We start from the raw sequence: 6,962 nt of genomic DNA, 5'->3' as shown, positions 1-6,962 counted from the left end.
AGAGAGAGAGAGAGAGAGAGAGAGAGAGAGAGAGAGAATATATTTTTCTGGAAGTCTGAGAGAGAATTGGCTTGATATGTTACAGAATAACATTGGCCAACCAAGAGAGGCAGGTAGAGATTGTTTTTCCCACAGTTTTTATATCTTGGATCAATCATTAATCATTATCAATACAGTCCCCAGTCATGGGGATCCATGAAAACCAATACTCATATCCTTTATGAAGGAGCCAGAGAATGGGGCCATCCTCATGTATGCTTCATGAAATGACCCCTTTCCATATGGATAGTAGCATAACATTTGGGTTATTCACCTTTATTCTTACTGCATGACTGACTCCTTTTCTGGTCCTATAGTTCTTCAATAGCACCTTTTCTATTACTTATGTGTAACTTATTATTGATAATAAATGTAATTATACACTCCCTACATCTTTTCCTTGCCTTTTGCATGGTATCTGCTAAATACAGGTCATTTGGGGATTGATCTGGTGTTTGGGTGGTAGGGAAGAGTTTCCAAGGGTTGCTCATTCCCTATTGACCTTGACTCCTGCTTCAGTCCATCACTAACCTCTTCCCCCAGTGCCCAAGGGATACTTCATGGGTGTAGACAGATACTCATTCTGAGTTTATGGAACTCTCAGGGAGTCTCCTTGTCATGTTAACTCATTGAGGACAATTACAATGAATGCCCAAGACTTCCTTTTTCCTTTTGTTGAGATGTTTGGATGCTTGTTTCTGGGGTGGAACCATACACCCAAAGATGGTTATGAGTATGGTTAAAGGAACCCTCCCCCCCAATCCATCATGTAACTCCAGGGCAAAGCACTTCAATTTTTGCTCGGCATTTTGTGTTATAAGCAGGTGGATAACAATGCAGGTGGAGAGAAAATCAGCATCTTAACCTGAAGAAGAGTCGTGTAATTAATAGGCATAAAGTCCTTTGAGATTTCCTGATACTGAAGGGTCAATTATTGTTATCTGCAAAAACAATTCCCCAATTTCTAAAATCTATTCTTGCAGATGAGTTAGTCTCCTGGTAATTATAGGTCACCTGTCTATTAATGATACCTATGAGAGTCAGCAATTTTGAAGGTGACACTGGCCTCAGAAATATTTTAATCTCATAAGAAAATGTTTAATGTTTATGAATCATGGTGAGGTGACACTCAGGATTTCAGGGGAGTCTTATACAAATAGAACGGCTCATGACAAAGGTCTCCATGCAGAGCCTCAGACTCGAGGCAGCAGGGTAGAATAATAATACCTGGAATTTTAGATTTGCATAGGACTTTCCAAATATTATCTCATTTAATTCTCCCAACAACTCTGGGAGATAAATGGTTACTACTCCCATTTTACAGGTGAGGAAACTGAGACACACAGAGGTTAAATGACTTGACCAGGTTCACACAACTAGTAAGTTGTTTGAAGCCCGATTTGAATTCAGGTCTTCCTGACTCCAGGCCCACAGCTCTATCCATTTTGCCACTTAGCTGCCTCACAGTGACATAGTGGACCTGGAATCAAGAAGGTCTGGGTTCAAATTTTGCCTCAGAAACTTATTAATTATATGAGCCTGGGCAAGTCACTTAACTTCAGTTTGCCGCAGCTTCCTCATCTATAAAATAGGAATAATAATAGCACCTACCTTCCAGTTGTTGTGAGTATCAAATAAGATTATATATATATATGTATATATATGCACACACATATATACACATAGGTTTGTATGTATGTGTGTGTGTGTATATACATATATGTATATATATATATGTATAAAACTTAACACAGTGCCTGGCACATAGTAGGTGATATATAAATGCTTATTCCCTCCTCTTCCCCTCTCAGAGTCCTCCCAGTTCTAAGCCTATGATCCTTTGGAATATTGGAAGTCTTTTTAATCACAAGAAACAGCCAGGGATCTTCAGACTACATTTTTGACCCAATATAATGGGGTAGCAAAGGCCAGGAATGTTCATCAAACACAAAACCAACCGAGCATTGTTAATCCCTACAATGGAAGACCAACATCTATTTGGCTTCAACTAGTTTTTCCAGGCTTCAGTGCTACAGTGTTTGTTAGAAGCTTGGATCCAGGCTTGGTCCCTAGGAACTGTCCTTCACAGCTAGTCTGCCACTAATTTCCCCCTTGAGTTGATCTGAAGAAAAGCTTTACTTGCTTTTAAAGACATTGACTCAAAGACCCCAAGCCATCAAACGGGCCTTGAATCATTTTCATTTGCCCAGGGAGGGAATGATGCTTGATAGGCTGACAAACAAAAAATGTTAAAGATATGATGTAACAGAAGCCAACATTGCCACAACATTGTAATGCTTACAAAGGGCTCTATGTGTTTTTTAATTTGATCCTCACAATGACCACATGAAGCAGGGGAAAAAATCCGCTTTTTACAGATGAGGAAACTGAATTTCAGGGAAATGAATTGGTCTATTCAAATTCATGTGGATAGTAAGTAGCAGAAATTAGGATTTGACCTCCAAATATTCTGGCTTTAAGTCTATCATTCTTTCTACTATACACTAACCATCTCTCTGCTGGTGGGATGATTCTCTATGCCTCTTATGAGATGGGATAAGGGGAGGTTTGGATTTGGGTGATGATCAAATTACTCATGGCAAAGCTGTAATTCTTTTTTCGTTGGTGTCGAGGGTATGGAACCTGACTCTATCAAAATGGGTGCTTATATGACGTGTTAGGTCCTTTCAAGTCAAGCCAGATCAGAAAATCAGAATCACTAACATTTAAAGTGTGCAGAGTGCTTCTCGGTCATTCAATCCTCATAGCAATCCTAGGCAGTAGGTGCTATTATCTTCCCTACTTGACAGATGAGGAAACTGAGGAATGAAGAGGTTAAGTGCCTTGCTCAGGGTCACACATGGTAAATGCCTGAGGCAGGATCTGAACTCAGGTCTGAGTTTTTCTGTCTTTCTTCAATTACATCATCCTAGAATTTTAGAACTTGAAATGAGACTTAATGCTGATCTAGTATAACCTTCTAATTTTACAGACGAGGAAACTGAGGCTCTGAGGAGTTCAGGGATTTGTCTAAGTAAATGATAGCAATAGGATTTGAACTCATGTATTCTGACCTATAAGTGGTTTTTTTCTTTAAGTATTATACCACACACACACTCTACTTGAACCATATCCCACTGTCCCCAAATGCTACCTTCTTTATCCTTCTAGTTGGCAGTGACCTTCCTGATTTCACATTTGTGTTTGCTGCCCTTATGTATTTTTATATACAAGAGTTACTTGTGTATATATCACACTCCCTGTTCTATGGTATAGTGTCAAGAGCACCAGATTTGGAGTCAAAGGAGCTAAGTTCGAATCCTGATGACCTTAGAAATAACACTAATAATTGTGTGGTACAAGCTATAAACTCACTCTTTGAATTCACACTTGTACTCTCAGGTTAGGTCCCTAGAGTATGTTCCTAGAACCCTAGAGGGTTTTAGGAGTAACCCTAAGGGGTTGAAGTTCTAATACTATACAATTCATGAGACCCTGTCTGGTATCTTTCTTGATATTGATCATATGGTTATCATCTCCCTAATATAAAACTAATCCCTCAACTTTAATTAGCATCTATAAAGAGAATTTACTGAGAAAGTATAATAAGGAAATAAATTTTAAAAAATTCCTCCAAACTGGGGCATACTCTCCCCTCTATAAACCCTCCCAGTCTCTGGAAGAGTGGGCTCAGATTTAAAGCGATTGCTACAAAACACTCCTTTCCCTTGCCCCACCCCAAGTCCATTCTTGGGCGAGTACTTGCTTATAGGACATGGTATCTTGGCTGTATCAATTGGACCTATTCATTGCTAGGTTCATTGCTCCTCAGTACTGGCTCCTTGTTGGACCTGCCTACTGTTACTATAAACTCCATTTGCTGAGGGGACCTTAGATGCTTCTTGCAACTTTTCAGAGCTCATTATAACTTTGGTCCATTCCATCTTTGATACTTATTTACCTAAGATCAGGATAAAACAAACTCAAGTGAACCAGAGGAACCATATGTTCATGGTCACATGGTAGCCTGGTGAATAGATGAACTAGCTGCCACCATCCTGAGTGGGAGGCCACCAGAGTTTCTTCCCTCTCACTCAAAAGCCACCAGGGAAGGAGAGTTCATTTATTCAAACCTTTTGTATGTACACTCTATTTTAACCCAGCAGCCATTTAAAAAGGCTATTTATCACTATACCATAAACCCAATAGGAAAGAGTCAGATAATTCCTGTGTGTATTCTGAAGTAAGATGGAAAAGAACCCCTGTATAATGCACTTTCAGAAACAGCCTCAGCAAACCTCCCTATAGATTGGCAGCAGGCAAAATTTATCTCTTGTGTGATAAGGACTGGTCCCTTTTTGTTCAGCTCTTCCATAATGATGATAGTGGTGGTGATGATGATGAATGACATTTACATAGTACTTTAAGGTTTGCAAAGTAATTCACTTAATTGCATTGTGTTTAATTCTTAATCTGAGGGTTCCTCATCTAAAAATGAGATTGGATTATCTCTAAGATTCCTTCCAGCTCTAAACCTATGCTTGTACTAGATTGTCAACTCCGTTAAGACAAGACCTATCTCTTACCTAAACTCTCTATCTCTTCTAGTACCTAGCCTAGTGCTCTCCTCTAAAATGTAATTAATATAGGTTTATTGGAATGAATGGAATCAACCAATAAGTGTTTATTGAGTTTATATTATGTTTAGTATCTGGTCTAATTACTCATTCATTCATTTGTTCATTGACTTAAAAACATTTATTCATTCAATTCAACTTAATTCAGCAAACATTTATTAAACACCTACTGTATGCAACATACTGTATTAGGTGCTTGGGATACAAAGTCCAAACCAAAATAGTCCCTATCTTCAAGGATCTTAAATCCTACTGTATGGATGCAAATGCTAAATACACGAATAAGAATAATATAAGGTAATTTGGGAAGGGAGAGGACATGTGCACCTGGGGGCTCTGGAAAGGCTTCCTGATGGTAATACCAGTAGCCTCGAAGGAAGACAATATGTGTTTTGTCCGCTCAAAAAGCTGGAACAATTCCCTATTACATCTGGTCTAAAATAAAACTTTGTAAAAACCTTCCACAAGAAGGTATTATTTTACATTGATCCCCTCCATGCATTCTGTGTTTCACCAAACTGTCTTTCTCACCATTCCCTGATCTCAGTACTATTTCACTTGCCTGCCTTTGCGTAGGCAGTAAAAGTTGCCTATACCTAGATAATTTCATGGAAACAATGAACGTGAACTTGGACAGACTGTGAAAGACAGTGGAGGATAGAAGGGCCTGGCGTGCTGTGGTCCATGGGGTCGCAAAGAGTCTGACACAACTGAATGACTGGACAACAACTTGAACATGAATCCCTTATACTTTGAATAAGCTTCCTCTTCACTTCCCCCTTTAGAATTCCTTACTTCCTTCAAGGCCCCACCGTTTGCCATCTCCCATGGGAAGCCTTTCCCAATTTCCTTAGCTTGTCATGGCTTACTCCTTTCTTCTCAAATTATCGATTTATACGTTGCATCTATGCAGAAGAATCTAAGCTCTTTGAGTGCAGGAATGGTTTTTCATTTTCTATTTGTATCTCTTGAGGCTAGCACAATGCTTTGAATGTAATAAGTGCTTAATAATTCAACATATTGAATCCTGAGAGATGGAGAAGAGGAAGGAGCCCCTTCCAGGAATAGGGGCTGGCCTGTCAAATCCATGCAGGTGGGAGATGGAATGTGGAGTATGTGAAACAACTGGTAGACTAGTTTAGTTGGAATGTAGAGCCTGTACAGGGATCCAGTATGAAATAAGTCTGGAATGGTGAACTGGCAATAGATTGGGAAGGGCTTTGACTGCCTGTGTCTAATAAGTATAGACAAGGGGCTTATATTTTTTTCCTAGAAAGCCATTGAAGAGGCTTTTTTTTGGGGGGAGGTTGAGGGGGCAGGGGAAAGACATGGTCAGACCCGTATACTTGGATTATTGTGGTAGCTGGGTGATGGATTGGAGAGGAGAGGTTAGAAGGAAGAAATAAACGAGGGAGTTAGCATAGTAACCAGGCAAAAGGCGATGATCCCCTAAACTAGGGTGGTAGCCACAGTACCTACTATGTATATGACATGATGCTAGCCTTAATCCAGCTTAGTGACTTTGTTCTCCTCCAGACTCCTGCATTCATTATCTGTACCATACCATTTAGCACTTAATAAGATATTGTCAGTGTGTTGTTCACCATTGTTTCCTGTGTATTAGTCTTTAGTCTTATCTTCCACATTAGACAATAAATCATGACAATGGTTTCCTCTTCTGATTCTCTCTCAATACTTGACACTTAGAAGATACTTGATAAATGTTCATTGGTTGATTGATCGGTTGGCCGAGGGTAGGTTTTGTTCCCCTGTATTGGCCACTCTACTCAGAGCCTTTCCCTGAGAAAACTATATTTTTATATAATGCATTTTTCTTTTTTTGGGGGGGGTGAGGCAATTGGGGTTAAGTGATTTGCCCAGGGTCACACAGTTAAGTAAGTGTCAAGTGTCTGAGGTCACATTTGAACTCAGGTCCTCCTGACTCAAGGGCCAGTGCTCTATCTACAATGCTACCTAACTGCCTGGAGAAAAGCTATTTAAAACTTTAAATTGTTAGGTCAAGGAAGAAGTAAAGGCCAAGGCCCTTTACAGGAGATGGAGCAAAAAGATAAATACATAATAATAATAATGATAACAACCGGCATTTATACCATACTTCAGGTTTGCAAAGTGTCTCACTCATGAGCCTCATGACAATCTTGTGAGATAGGTACTACTATTATCTCTGTTTGACAGATGAGGAAAATGAGGCTGAGAGAGTTGAAATGTTTTACTTAGGTTCACACAGCTAGTAAGTTACCTGGCAAAATCTGAACTCAGGTCTTT

The sequence above is a fragment of the Vombatus ursinus genome, unplaced genomic scaffold, assembly GCF_900497805.2.
Source record: "Vombatus ursinus unplaced genomic scaffold, bare-nosed wombat genome assembly UNPS02014768.1, whole genome shotgun sequence".
NCBI classification, from domain to species: Eukaryota; Metazoa; Chordata; class Mammalia; order Diprotodontia; family Vombatidae; genus Vombatus; species Vombatus ursinus.
The sequence above is the reverse complement of the archived record's forward strand: the minus strand, read 5'-3'. Positions refer to the sequence as shown.